This window comes from Gopherus flavomarginatus, chromosome 20 (genome assembly GCF_025201925.1).
Source record: "Gopherus flavomarginatus isolate rGopFla2 chromosome 20, rGopFla2.mat.asm, whole genome shotgun sequence".
In the NCBI taxonomy this organism is placed as follows: domain Eukaryota; kingdom Metazoa; phylum Chordata; order Testudines; family Testudinidae; genus Gopherus; species Gopherus flavomarginatus.
The window spans coordinates 13,370,098-13,385,241 of NC_066636.1; the positions used below are offsets into that span (position 1 = coordinate 13,370,098).

At 51.5% G+C, this 15,144-nt stretch overlaps 1 pseudogene; it reads right to left on the reverse strand.

Moving 5' to 3' along the window:
• LOC127037821 (zinc finger protein 436-like) overlaps positions 1–15,144 on the reverse strand; it is a 714,289-nt pseudogene that overhangs the window by 426,121 nt on the left and 273,024 nt on the right.

A 15,144-nucleotide genomic window follows, 5' to 3' on the forward strand; every position in this document is an offset into this window, starting at 1 on the left:
TACCAACTAGTTGCTCCCCTTAACTGCACTGGCCAGGTGAGTTAGATGGGGGAGAGGTGGAGCCGGGCTTCTACCGATCCAAATCGATGGTCCGATGGTGACAAGACGAGATCCGGGGTACTTCTGCAAGACACCTCGCATTTATAGCAGCTTCCGTCTTATGCAAATCTAGACCAGATTCAAAATCTGGGTCTGCGTCCGTTGGTCTTTGTGCTGCTTTTCTCTGGGTGTTGTCCCAATGCTGCTCAAAGAGGGTGTCTTCTAAAGAAGGTGCTTGCTTCTAATCCCTGAGGCCATCAATATGTCTGCTCTTCTTTATTGGGCCCACTTGACAAGTTGTATTGTCCTTTGCTCTGGCTCCCATTCCCTCTTCAACTGTTGTAGCTGTCTGGAGGTGGGTGTCTTCCAAGCCTCACTCATTCACACCTCATTCAGTCAATAGAGCAATTGATTACAGAGTGCGGGGGAAAATCTTATTCTACTTCTAGCAAAAAGGCACATGTTTTCTTTTACTTTAACTATACTATCCTTAGGGGCTATAACATTTGATACAAAGTTTTCTACCAATTTTCTACATAGGGATCTAATAGAAAGTTGTATGAAAATAGAGAGGCACAATGCCAAGTCATATGAATTACACAATAACATCATGCCGGATGCAATGTCATAAAGATACTTAATACAGAAAGATACTTAATACAAAATAACACAATGCAACGTTATAAAGATTTATAGAGATAGTTAATACAGAGATTTCTCTACATCACCGCTTTACGAGTTGTGCAGGCCTGCTGACGGCATTTGCGGGGCTTCTCGCTCGTGTGGATTCTCTGATGCCCAATAAGGTGCGAGCTGTGACCGAAAGTTTTCCCGCACTCATGGCATTCACAGGGCCTCTCCCCTGTGTGGATTCTCTGATGTTGAGAAAGGCCTGATCTGTAAGTGAAGTTTTTCCCGCACTCAGCACATGTATTTTTTTTGCTTTTCCCTGCAGATTTCCTGCTGTATTCTGGTTTCCTTAAGGCCCTTCTGAGTTCCCTGACAGGAAATAAATTTATCCATTTTCTTCCCTGGCTGGTTTCCCTGCTCTTTTTCTGGTCTGTGCTGAACCTCACATGTCATTGCATCACCTGCTGTGATAGAAACAGAAACCTCAAACAGGGATGGAAAGGGGAAGGCCAAACCAAAACAAGTGCTGGAGAGAGGTCAAATAAAAATCAGGAACTCAGCTCCTCCCAACAGGAGAGAGGAGGGGATCAATTCAGCCTTCACATCCCATCCAACTTCACAGGGGGAAGGGAGAAAGCTACTGCCCGGTGTCTGCTAGCATCTATAGGAAGCCTTGAGCTATATTTACCCTGCTGATGCGACCCCTGCTATGGACAATAATGAACTGAGAGACTTCCCAAGAGCTTTGTAGGGCATCCTAGATGTTTCCTTCAGGCACTTACAGATTCTGAGTTGGTTTAATGTTTCCTCATCTGTGTGGGGAGATCTCAGGATCTCTCTTTCCTCTGAACCCTGGAGCTCTGGGACCCATGGCTCTTCCCCTTGTTCCAGCTGGGAGATCATATCACGTTGGAAAACCAGAAACTCTGCTCAGATGACAGAAAACAAAGGAGTTCAGTTGATTTTATACAACTTGATCATAAAAAACATTCTATTAATTTATCTTCAGTGCTTAGTGTGACCTAGTGTGCCTGGAGTAGTCCTCACTGAAAATGCCAAGGTCAGAGCAGGCTGAAGAAGGGACAGCAGATGCTCCCCAAACTGGTGGTTAACACTGAAGTTAAACTCACTGACCAGTCACAAACTGTGCTTCTGATCCCACACACTGGTTAACGAGACTCTGAAAAAAGAAATCACACGGCCCCCTTTATTGCATGACAGTTTTCTGATTCCTAATCAGCAACTAGGTCCCGTACAGTGAGAGGTTATTTAAAAACTCTGCTCACTGCGATACAGCATGGCCAGAGGGCAGCAGGAGAGTGATCCTAATTGGATCCAGGAAGTGGGTGGGTAGAAGGTTAGCCACATTACCCAGGTTTGGATCTCATCCAAAATACCATGCTGCCAACCAATCCTTTAGCAGTTAAACTAAATGTTTAGAAGAAAGAACAAATGAAAGAATGAAGTTAAATTCCATCCTTCCAGACAATTCTTTAGCATCTAAACTAAAGGTTTAAAAGAAAGAAAGACAGAAAGAATTTAAATGGAAAAGCAGTCAGATACATTCCAAAATGGATATATCAGGTTCTTAGCAGTATTGATGAGTTGCTGGCTTGAAAGTGGATTTCTTTCTAGCAGGTTCCTGCAGGGATTGGTTCTTGGCCCTGTGCTATTTAACATTCTTATCTATGACTTAGAAGAGAGTACAAAATCATCATTGATAAAGTTTACAGTTGCCACAAAGATTGGGGTTGGTGGTAATTAATGAAATGCCAGTAGATTCAGGCTCCATCACTGAGAGTCTGGGAAGTTGTCCCAGCCCTGGCTGGAAGGTTATTTCCTGTTCCACAAAGAGGGGAAGTTCCATTCCCAACTCCTGTGCCTTGAAATTAGGACCTATCTGACACTACACCCCCATATTCATCATAGTGGTATGATTATAATATGATTAGGACATAATTATGATCTATTTTGTACAAGATGCATCATGTGTGGTGTCACTGGAAAAGTTCTGATTTGCTGAATATGATTATCCTATTTGTGTGCACATATCATGTTCGTATCTGAAGTTATGGATATTGACTCTGTATCTGTATTTCAAATGTGCTTACTCTGGGTAACACCCACAATGAGCCATTCAGGTACAAGAATGAAGAAGCCAGACAGTGCTGATGGCTCAACAAAGACAATGGACTGTGGAAGAGCTTAGCCTTCCTGTGAATGTTTCAGCCAGCCTATGAGTCATGGCTACTATGACTCAGCAGGGCCTGTGACCAGACCACATGACACTAAACTCCATTTTAGTACCTGTATTTTTCCACAAACTGGACTAGGAACTGAGTTTGGAACAAAAGGTTCCCACCATATGGAAAAGCTACATAAGGTGGGGTGTGACACCATCTCTTGGCCTCATTCCCCACACAAGAGAACTTCTGGAAACACCTGAGAAACAAAAACGGATGTGGGGGAAGTGCTGCTCCCAGGATCAAGAGATTTCTAGCTTGTATATGGAAACTTGGGGGACTGCTTGTACCATCAGTCAGGGTGAGAAATTGCTAATTCAAATTCTATCCATCTAGTATGTTAGGCTTAGTCTGAGTTTTGGTTATTTGCTAAATAATCTGCTTTGATCTGTTTGTTATCACTTATAATCACTTAATCTATCTTTCTGCAGTTAATAAACTTGTTTGATGCTTTATCTTAACCAGCGTATTTTGAGTGAAGTGTCTGGGGAAAATCTCAGCTTGTTGTGCACATCTGTTCCATATCGAGGGGAAGGGGAACTACATTAATGAGCTTGCATTATAGAGATCCCTGTGCACTATAAGATGGTATCATTCTGGATTTATACTACAGCAAGTGTGCAAGGTTGGGGAGTGGGAAATTGGCTCTTGTCTTCTATCTGTCCTTGAGTGGCTTAGGTAACGCACTCAGGTAGCTTAGTTGGCTGCATGGCGCCACCTGCTGTTGTGTTGGGTGATAACAGGCCCTGGAGAGGCTGGCGAAATCTCCAGCAAAGCAGTGTGAGAAGGGCCAGCCCAGCGTGAGGGTTAGAGGACACAGCAGTTCCCAGAAGCTCCACAAACTGCCTCCTGGGGGTGACAACCCATCACACCCTACACTACACAAGTCTCAACAGGTTTGTCACATGCTGTCCCCTCCCTTTCTCCACCCGAGATATTTCCTGCTTCCCACCACCTCTAGCAATTCCCACCCTCTTATGCATTTACTGCTCCTCAACCTCCAAGCAGAGCCCGCCACCCTGATAATCTCTTACCTGAGCCAGCTCCATTGCAGCCATTTCCTTGCCCCTGGGAGGACGAGATGATCTGCAGCGAAACATGGATGTTATTCTCTGGCCTGCCAGGGTGAAAAGGGCAAGGTGTGAGAATTCAGACTAGGCTTTTGTCCATTCCACAAGCCGATTCCCCCCAGCTTTTCCCCTGCTAATGCACATTCTAGGTTCTGGCACAGTGTGAAGCACAGAGTGACCTTATTCCAGTACAGGCCTAGCCCCCTCCCACCAGGCTGTAACCCTCTGACACATGGGGAAACCCTCCCAGTAACAGTCTCTCTCTTACACGTATCAAGTTTGCGGACAACACCAAGCTGGGAGGGGTTGTAAGTGCTTTGGAGGATTGGATTAAAATTCAAAATGATCTGGACAAACGGGAGAAATGATCTGAAGTAAATAGGATCAAATTCAGTAGAGACAAGTGCAAAGTACTCCACGTTGGAAGGAACAATCGGAGGCCAGAGAAGAGCAGAAACAAAGGAGTCGCTCTGGGGGATTCTCCCTGTCATTGTCCCCAAGGCAGCGGTCTCAGGTTTACAAAGGTATTTCACGTTCCAGCCTTTATACAGTCTCTCCTGGGAGTGCCCTTTTCATGGACTAGGCCTAGTTTTAGTTTTTGGTAGTTAACAATCTTGGTTTATTGTTCATCTAACCAGTATGTGTGGATTGAAGTGTGTTGGAAACTCTGTTTGGGATAACAAGCTGGTGCATGTCATTTTCCGCTGATGAAATGACAGACTTCATATGAGCTTGTGTCGTTCAGTAGCGTGCTGGACAGTGCAAGATGCACATTTCTGGGGGAAAGTTGGGCACTTGAGAATTTGCTGGTTTTCTCCTGAGGTGTAATTCATGAGTGGCTGTCTAGCAGCACTCAATACTTGGTAGCTGGGAGTGAGTTACATGCTGGAGACTGTGTGTTAATTGGCCAAGAGGGGCTGTTCTCACGGGAAAACAGTGGAAAAGGCACCTCATGCTGGAGGACTGAGGGGACAGCTATTTAACAGTCCAGATTGTACTCTGGGTAACGTCACAGACACTCATTATGGCAGAGCCTCTTACAACACAGAGAAAGTAAATCCATGTCCCAGAAATCGAAGACTCCAGACAGAGGGCAAGTGTCCCTGGCACTGCTTCTTGCTGACAGAGAGGTTCAGAGACAGTGCGAGAATCCTGGGGAAGCTGGGAACAGGAAGCATGGGCTGGCGGGGTACGGTGGAGAAAGGGAACAGGAAGGGCAGGGGTATTACTGAATCCAGGATCTCAGCAGTGCTAGATGACAGGATAGCACATAGTGCAGCCCACTGGAAAACACAATCCCAACTATACAAACAAAATGATGGGGTCTAAATTAGTTGTTTCCACTCAAGAGATGGATCTTGGAGTCACTGTGGATAGTTCTCTGAAAACATCCACTCAATGTGCAGCAGCAATGAAAAAAGTGAACAATGTAGGAAATAATTAAGAAAGGGATAGACATGACAATATCTCATAGATCATATTTGTAAAAACAGCAAATAAATCCATGATACACCCACATCTTGAATACTGCATGCAGATGTCACCCCATCTCAAAAATAGATATATTGGAATTGGAAAAGGTTCAGAAAAAGGCAACAAATATGATTAGGGGTATGGGACAGTTATGCCAGACCTAACCCCCAGTTTCACTTGAGCAAACAGGAGATACTTGACACTGTGCAATACGGCTCCTGTGCTCTGTTCCCAAAGTGTTCTGCAGCAGAGGAGGGTCTCTGGTAGTATGTGTGTCACTGGCCTATTGGGGTGATGCTGAAACAGGACAGGGTACAGATGGCATTGTGGGGGTGGCGTGAACCTTCACTCTTCATTTCCCCTTCCAAGAACAGAAGGGACAGGAACCCTTACCCAGCGAGGTCACAGTCTCATAGTTCTCCTGCATGACATCCCAGTAGAGGGCTCTCTGAGTGGGGTCCAGCAGAGCCCATTCTTCCCTGGTGAAATACACAGCCATCTCCTTGAAGGTCACCGGCCCCTGAAAGAGCAAGAGTCCAACACTAAGGACTTGCTGCCCCACTCACAGCCCCACTATTTGTGGCAGAGAGGAGTGAATCAAATGGAAGCTCTGGGTGGATCATAGTCAGGAGAGTCCCACCTCGACCTGGCTCAGAGCACCCAGCAAATGCCAGGGTGAGGGGATGAAGAGAGAGCCCCTTATCTCTCCCAGCATATCCATCACCCCACTAGCCACTGGCTGATACAGGAGATGGAGCCCCTAGCAGGGTCCAGGGAGAGCTCGCTGGTAGGATGCCCAATACCCTCCTCATTGTGAGGAGCGGGATATGAAGGGAGAGGCAGCTCCAATAAGCCTGACTCATGGGTGTCCCCTTTATATCTTACAGCAGCTGCTGGTTAGTGAGGTCAGGCTCCAGCACTAGGATTCTGGTCAGTTTGACTAGCTCCATGTAGGTGGGTTATTTTCTCTCTTCACAAATTAGGGCATTTCCACCTCCAAACCTCCTGGGTCTGTTCCTAGAATCTAGGCCACTTAGTAAATAACTCCCAGCAGGTCTGCCACACCCTGGCCTCCTCCTTTCCCCACGCTGTGAATTACCTGCCCCGCTCCAACCTCCAAACCAGACTCTGCAAACCCTCCCACCTCTGGTGTATTTGCTCTCCCTTTCCTCCAGCAGGAACCCACCAGCAACCCCCCGATAATCTCTACCAGGACTGACTCTACTGCAGCCATTTCTCTTCCCTGTCCCACGCCAGGCTGGGATGAGCTGGAGCAAAACACGGACGTCATTCTGCAGCCTGTCTGGGGGAGAAGGGCAGTTGCGGGCATTTCAGAACCGGGTTTAGTTAATTTCACATCATAATTCCCCCAGGCCCTTTCCCTGCAGACAGACACCCTAGATTCTGTCATGCTGGGAAATGCTCAATCTGTTTATTACCATTTAGACCTGGCCCCTCCTGCCAGGCTAAGTCCACAGACACATTTTAACCTCCCTTCTCTCTCCCCTCACCCCTTCTCTGAACACAAGGCTAGAAAAGAGCAGAACCAAAGGAGTCACTGTGGGGGATTCCCTCAGACACTGACCCCACGGCAGCCACACCCCAGCAGGGGGAATATGGAGTCAGGAACCGGCTTTTGCTCTGTCTGATCCTTGTTTTGTTCACTGGAAAGTGGTTCTGCCCCAGGATGCAGCAATACATGTGTCTGGGTGGACTAGAGAGCTGGAAATCTCTCCCCCACATTCATTTCTCCCACTGCCCCTTTCAGTCTCTCCTTCCCTTGTCCTCTCTCCCTGCCCCTCTGGCTGGGACAGTCCCATTCCTGGGGGCTTTGCTCTCCCATGGCTGGATTTCCTCCTGGCAACCGCTAATGGGAGGAGAAATGAGGTGCTGGTGTTTGTGCAGAGTCACTTTCTTGCCAGACCCTAGGACATTCCCTGAGGTCTTTCAGTTACCTGGAGACTCTGGCTCAGAATTTAGTAGTAACAGGGCCCAGGGCTGCCCTAGGGGGCTAGGACCAGCTGCAGAAAGTCATCCCCTGGGCCGGGCAGAGAAGAAGCTTTAATTAAGGTCACTTCCCAGCACAGAGCCCCACTGGGGGAGCAGCAGCTGCCAAGCCTCGTCTCCCAGATCACAATGGAGGCTGCAGTCTCTGACCCAGGAAGCTGAACCCCAATATCCTGAGCAGAGAGGGACAGAGCGTTTGAGCAGCTTCCCTCCTTTAGCTCTCTGGGGAGAGCAGCTAATGGGAGCCCCTCCTCACAGGGAGAATGGCTGATCTCATTTGACCCACTGTCCATCTGGAATCACTCCTTGTCTTTCCATACAGTGACTCTGGATTAACAATGGTCTCAATGACACCGGATTTCAGAAAGAATGAGTCCAGAATGCTGTGGAAAAGACCATCGTGCGGCAGTGCTGACTCCCTTCCCACCTCCCTCACCCCCGCAGATCTAGGACAAGGACTGGGGGCACAAATTTTCCAAACGGAACCGAAAATTCCTGCAGTTTTCAAAAGAGGAGAAAAGCAAAATCTGTGATTTCACACTAACAGTGTTTGCTAAGTGGACAGAAAGTTATCACAGTGACAGGGCACGTGACTGGGGAATGGATTTGGTGACCTGGTGACTAGGAGCCAGGACTCTGGCACAAGTTGACCAGAGAGAAGGATCATGGTTAGCAGCAGCCCCCAGACACCCTCTAGTACCCAGAGCCCAGACCCCCCAGCCAGGGGCCCCAGACACCCCCCAGCCAGGGGCCCATCAGATATTCCCTGGGACGCAGCCCCGAGTCCCTGGCCAGGGACCCCAGATACCGTTCAAAGCTCCACCGGCCAGAGAACCCCCACCACACCATGATTGCCAGGTTGGGAATCCCAAAGGGTTCCCCCCACCAAGAGCCCCCAGCAGCCAGAGACACCCTCAAGGGACCCCCCCCCACTGGGAACTCAGACCCTCACTGCCTGCCTAGGAACTCCCCCACCCTCCAGCACGATCTACCCTGACATTTGCCTGGGACCCCCTCCTCTGCCCAGTGTGACCCCCTGATGCTTTACAGTGGGACCCCTCACTCTGCTTCCCTGGCATGCCCTCACCTAGTGCCAGGGATCCCCTCCCCCAGCTCTGTGCACTGGGCATGGCAACAAAACCAGGAACCAGCAGGGGAAGCACAGACAGAGCCCCTGGCACAGAACCAGGCTCCCTCTAACCCTCTGTCCCGCCTCCCCAAGAGACACCCACCCCCACTGTTCTGCAGCCACCAGGCCCCCAGCGATACCCACCTCCAGGACCCATAGCCTCAGGGATGGGCACATCAGAACCACCACCCCCGAAAACCCCAAACCTCCACAATCCACCAACCTAACTAGGGTACCCCCTGCCCAGCCACCCAGAGGCCTCCCCCACCACAATGCCCCTTCAGCGGCAATGTCCCCACCCAGACACCTTCCCTGCCCCTGCAAGTGTTACCTCACAGAGTGTGAGAAGTGGCTAGAAAGTTAACACCACCTCCTGCTGGCCAGTCACACAGGAAGAGGGAGCCTGGGGGGTGCTTCTTTAACAGGAGAATGGAAGGCCTGGAGGGCAAGAAAGGTCCACGGGCTGTCAGTAGCAAGTAATGGCCACCATGGATCCACCCCAGAGGGGGCTGCATCTTAGCACATTGGGAAACAACCCATCATATTCAATTAGAAATAAAACAACTAGAGAGAAGTGGGACAAATGTTTGGGGTATCTTATATCAATCTTTGAGACACGCAGAGAGAACCTGTCACAAACGACATTTGATAACATGAGAGAAAACCACCAAGATCGGAGGGGATTTGATGTTGCTATTAAATAACTAGTGGAAAAGGGGGACTGTTGGACTGGATTTTATATGACTGTCCAATACATAAACAGAATGTGATGGTCCCCCCCGGCCCCGGGGCAACCATTCATGTGAGCAGCTCAGAGCCCTTTGAGGAGCTGATTTAACGGGGTGGGGGGGGGGAGCTGGAAGGCTCCCTGGACAATGGAAGGGGGCCGCAGGGGGATTGGGAAATGGGGTCTGGGCAGTCTCCATGGGGGATGTGCTCCTCCCTTCCCTGCCCTGGCAGAGAACGGGAACCTCATCCCATCCCACTCCAGTGGGAGCCATGTTCTGGGGAATGATCCAGGGCAACAATTTCCCACCCAAACAAGGACAAATCGCTGCAGATAAAATGGGTGGGAAAATCCACCCCCCATCGGAGAGATTTTAAATTGACATTTGAGAAGTATGGAGAGAAAAGGGAAAATTAAAGGCAATTAGAGAGCTGATCATTGGGGGGGGGGGGAATCTCCCTGGATTTTATAGCCACGTGTGAGAATGAGAGAGAAAAGGGGAAATCTTGAGAGAATGTGTCTGTGGGAGGAAGTGGCAAAAACAGGGACAGGATCCAGTTAACTCACCTCCCCTCGAACCCCGGGAATGTCCTGGCTGCACAGAGACAGATCTAACCCCCTCCACCCCAGTGACCTCCCCCTCCCTGCAACTCCGGCTTCTCCCCGCCCTGACACCCCACACACACCAAAGGGGGGGGGGCTCTGCCAGCGCCTCCCCCTGAGCTCAACTCCTGCTCCTCCCCTAAGCCCGGATTGTGCCCTTTAGCCCCGCCGACCCTGCCTCCAGCTGCCTGACCGCCCCCGCCCATCAATTTCCTGCTCAGCGCCCCCCGCGCCGCACGCTCCCTGTTCCTCCCCCGCCCCGCTCCAGCCCCGCCCCCAGCGCCCGGCGGAACGTTACGGCTGGTCCGGACAGGGGGAAGGGAAACGGCTTCAGCGGCTGTTACTGGGCATGCGCAGTGCCCGGGAGTAGCACATTGCTATGGGGAGCGATTTAATACACGGCCCCCCCGACGGGCCCAGGGCTCCCCCTCGGCCCCCCCGACGGGCCTCAGGCTCTGCCCTAGGCTCCACCCCCCCCCGGGCCGGGCCCCGGGGTCCGCCCCCCCACACGACGGCCGGGCCCCAGCCTCTGCCCCCTCCCCGGGCCCCAGCCCCCCCATCCCAGCGGGGCGGGCGGATCCTGCTGCAGCTCCACTGGGGCCGAGGCGGCTCCGAGGCTCCTCCCAGGCTCCCCTGGGGCAGAGTCACTTTCCCTTCCCCCAGAGTCTCTTACTCCCCGGGGGCTCCGGGTCACAATGTCCCAGCGCCCTTCCCCCGCCTGCAGCTCCGGCTTCTGCCCTCCCCTCCCGCCCCCGCCCCCGCCCCCGCCAGCCACACCAAGGGAAACCCCCGGGCCCCAGTCTCTGTCCCCACCTGGATCCCAGCGGGGCCGGGGGCAGGTCCTGGCTGCAGCTGAGAACAGCGGCTCCGCTCCGGCTCGGGCAGCTGCAGCGCTGCTGGCAGCACGTGGAGAACCAGGGAGCAGCTGCTCAGCCCGGGCTCCGCGTCACAATGTGCCAGAGCCCCGCCCCCAGGAGCTGCCCCGCCCCTGAGCTGAGCCAGAGTCCCGCCCCCAGGAGCTGCCCCGCCCCTGGCTGTGCCAGAGCCCCACCCCCAGGAGCTGCCCCGCCCCGGAGCTGAGCCAGAGTCCCGCCCCCAGGAGCTGCCCAGTGTTGGGTCTCTGGGCTTTGTTCTCCTGCCTCCTTTTTCCCAGCACAGCACCCCCCTCCCAGCTGCTCCCTTCCTGTGTCTGCAAACACCCCACCCCGGGGCTTGCTGCAGCGCTCACTGGGCTGTCTCCAGTGGTTGAAGTTGCCTCCATCTCTGCTTCACCTGGAGGGGGAGAGAGGAAGAGAGGAGATGGTCCCAGGGTGTGAAAGCAGAATCAGGGGGCAGGGAAAGAAGGACTGTTTGGAAAGGTGGTTTTTTGCGGGCGGAGGGGGGGTGATCCAGAGGGAGTCAGAAGAAGTTGGGCAGCAGAGGCTCAGGGAAATTGAGGGGAACCTCCTGGGTGTCCCAATGTTGGCCAGGGTTTATACAGCACCTTGCACGATATGGGGTCTGATCTCAGTCATGGTGTGTGCAGCACCTGGGAGCCCTGATGTCTGTTTCCTGATCACAGGCTCTGGGAATGGAGAGAGGGAAACCTCAGCACCTGAAGGTTAATGCAGCCCTGTGTGCAACCCCTGCTAGGGTGACTGGACAGCAAATGTGAAAAACTTGGACAGGGGGTTGGGGGTAATAGGCAGCTATATAAGAAAAAAGACCCAAAAATCGGGACATCCAGTCACACTAGTCCTTGCTGCTCTCATAAGGGGTTGGCTTAGAGAGGGTTTGGCTATGCTTGCAGCTGTACAGCGCAGGGAGTTAAAGCTGTCTTCCTACAGCTGTGTAGGGAAAGCGCTGCAGTGTGGACACACTGACAGCTACCAGCACTGCAGTGTGGCCACATTTGCAGCGCTGTTGGGAGTGGTGCATTATGGACAGCTATCCCAGTGTTCAAGTGGTTGCAATGTGCTTTCAAAAGAGAAGGGTGGGGCAGAGTGTGACAGGGAGCGTGGGGGAGACAGAGCGAGTGGATTTTTGGAGCTGACACTGTGTCAGCTCCCTGCCTTGCAAGTTCCAACCCCTTCTCCCACCCCTCTCTCATTCACTAAATGCAAATAGCTGCCTTTGTTTTTTTCGTCACAGACCAGATAAGCAGCTGCTCCAAAACAGACCCCACCCGTGCCCACCGGGCTGCTTCTCTCCTCAAGCAAACACCAGCTGTGGGCGTTCCAAAGGGATCCCCCTGCCTCTGCTCATTCACTGCAAACACTAACTGTGTTTGGTTTTTAGCTAAGCAGCTCTGGGAGCCCCGAGCTCACAACAAAACAAACAGAGGCATCACACCAAAACAAAGAGCGTTATCTCTACTTAAAAGCATTATGGGAAGTTCCGGAGGTCAGTGACAGCGTAGTAAGATTAATCACTGTTTACACTGGCACCCCAGCGCTGCAGCACAGCGCTGTTCTCTTTATTCCCCTCTTCGAGGTGGAGTACAGCCAGCGCTGTAGCCAGGGAGATACAGCGCTGTATGTGCCTTGCCAGTGTGGACGGGGAGTAAGTTACAGCGCTGTAAAGCCACCACCTGCGCTGCAACTCTCCAGTGTAGCCAAGGCCTGAGTTATAGTAATAAAAGCAGCAAAGAGTGCTGTGGCACCTTATAGACTAACAGACGTATTGGAGCATGAGCTTTCGTGGGTGAATACCCACTTCGTCAGACGCAACAATAGTCTCATATGGGCTAGTCAGGATTTCTGGTTTTCATCCAGGTGGCCTGGGTTCAACTTCTGATGTGGGAACAGTACAGAGCTTTTGCCCAGAGTGGAGACAGGAAAGGAAAGGGATCCTGCCAGCAGGGGAGTTAGACTGTGTGGGGTGGGAATACCAGAAGTGGGGGTGGAGCAGTGGTCTGGGGGAAGATGAGGGAAGGATCCCAGCAGTGTGGGAAGTTGACAGCCTGGAGAGCACAGGCCTGGCATGGGGACCTGGAAGAGTGAATGTGTCCCTCTAAACCCATCAACTGCAGACTAGGCAGGCTTGGAAGAATTGCGTATTTGTTGGTAAATGTCAATTTCTGTGTAAACACACAACCCAATGGCAAAATATTTCCATCAATAATCATCAAAATTAACAGATGGGCAAAGTAAGAAACATGCTGCTTGAGAACTTATCATGTTGTAGGAGCAGCAGTGATCTGTATGCTCTGTATAACCTGTATGCTCAAAAGGTCTGTTAAACTCCCCCAGCTTGTGTCCTTTCCCTCTTTGAATGCCTGTGAAGTGGCTTTCCCCTCTCCTTTGTACCTCCAGTGAATGCCCTTCACCCGGCCCATCTGGCCAGTGGTTCGCTGTGTTACATTCTATTGCACCTCAGGGAGACTGATCTTCATCGCACCGTCCATCGCTGTGCTGTGGGACACTTACCTTAAAGGATCCTGACATCTCCACTGCCAGGCCTGTCCTGGGAGCGTGAGTATGAGTGTGACACCCTCCCCCATCCCTTCTTTTGAGCTTAGCTATCAAGCTAATAAATGTGCTGCTTTCTGCCAAACTCTGGGAGGGAGGGGCATTATGAGTCCTCTCTAAGCTTACTAACTGACCCAATTTTGGGTAACACAAGCAACATTGTTTGATCTGTTATTGTACCAAAGGGGGAGATGGTTGTCTATAAAGGAGGGTGAAGACTAAATGCCTCTGATGAGAATGGCATTTGAACTCATGCAGGCAGAGCATAATGTGGTAGCAGTCCATCACCTTAACCACTCGGTCACCTCCTCTGAGCTGTCAAAAAACAGACAGGAGGAGAAATCTAAGGCCGGCAGAGATTGGGACACTAAGGAGTTTTTAAATACTAAGCGTAAGCAGGGTCTGAATGAGCTCCCCTCTCTCACCTAGTGAGGAGCTGGGGAAAGACTTCAGGAACAGACCGTGTTTGCATAGACACACCTACTCTGCCTAGCTATGCAGCATGATGGGGCCGCTTCCCCAAAATGACCAGTTTGGGATGGTCTTGGGTTACAAATCACTTTAGGATTGAGTGGAATGAAATGTTATTCTCCTTCCTGTATGAGTGAAGGGCACAGAACATACCTAGTCCGTCCTGATGGAGGGGTAGGTGAGTGAGGAATAGCTTTTATTGGACTGCAGAGAAGTGATTGAGGACGTCACCCTAAACCAGTGGTCCCCAAACATTTCACATTGTGCCCTCTTAGCCATGGCTGTGGCCCCTCGGAAGCCACGGTCAAGAACCGGGGCTGGGAGGAGTGGGGCTGTTGCTTGCTGGGGTGAGGGGTGCAGACAGGGGTAAAGGGGTCGATGCCGGGCTGGGAGCCAGAGTCTCAGGCTGAGGGTGGGGTTGGGGAAAAGCTGTGGCAGAGTGGTGCTCCCTCCCTGCCCTCTATGTGGGCTGGCTCAGGTCCTGAGGTGCCTCCATGAAGGTTCCTCTGTGTCCCCCTAGGAGTCGCAGCCCACATTATGGGGACCACTGAACCCTACTCGCTAAGCCGGGGCTAGTGATGCCAAACCCCTGGGAAAGGGAGAACAAGTGTGGGGGCCCCAGCACCAGAACCATGCCCCTACCTTCTGTCTGTGGCTCTACCCCCTTCCACCCATGGCCCCATCCACTGTCACTTCTGTTCCACCCCTTCCCCCACCAGCCCCACCCTATCATTCCTTTACCCCTGCCCCGCTGTGGCCCTGAGACCAGAGAAGCTCTGTGCCCCTGCTGCAGCCCCCGGGCTGTAGCAGGGAGTGGGAGCTCCTCCAGCCCTGGGGCTGACATAGGGGAGACTTTTCTAGGGGGACCTAACTTGGCCAGGGCCCCTGATCATGGGCCCCACTGTCCCCTTGGCAGTGCAAGGTTTGGGGAGGCTGAGCCCCCTTGTCATAAACAGATAGCTAAGGGTTAATGTTCTTTTACCTATGAAGGGGTAACACCAGTAACCTAAAACACCTGACCAGAGGACCAATCAGGAAACAAGACTTTTTCAAATCTGGGTGGAGGGAAGTTTGTGTGTGAGTTCTTTGTTCTTTGTCTTGTGTCTGTGGCGTCTCGGCTATGAGAGTGATTTTTCTATCTCCTGCCTTTCTAATCTTCTGTTTCCAAGTTGTAAGTACAACGATAATAAGACAATAAGTTTATATTGTTTTTTTTTGTATTTACATGTGTGTAGTTGCTGGAATGTTTAAATTGTATTCTTTTTGGATAAAGCTGTTTATTCATTTTTTTCTTTTAAGCAAA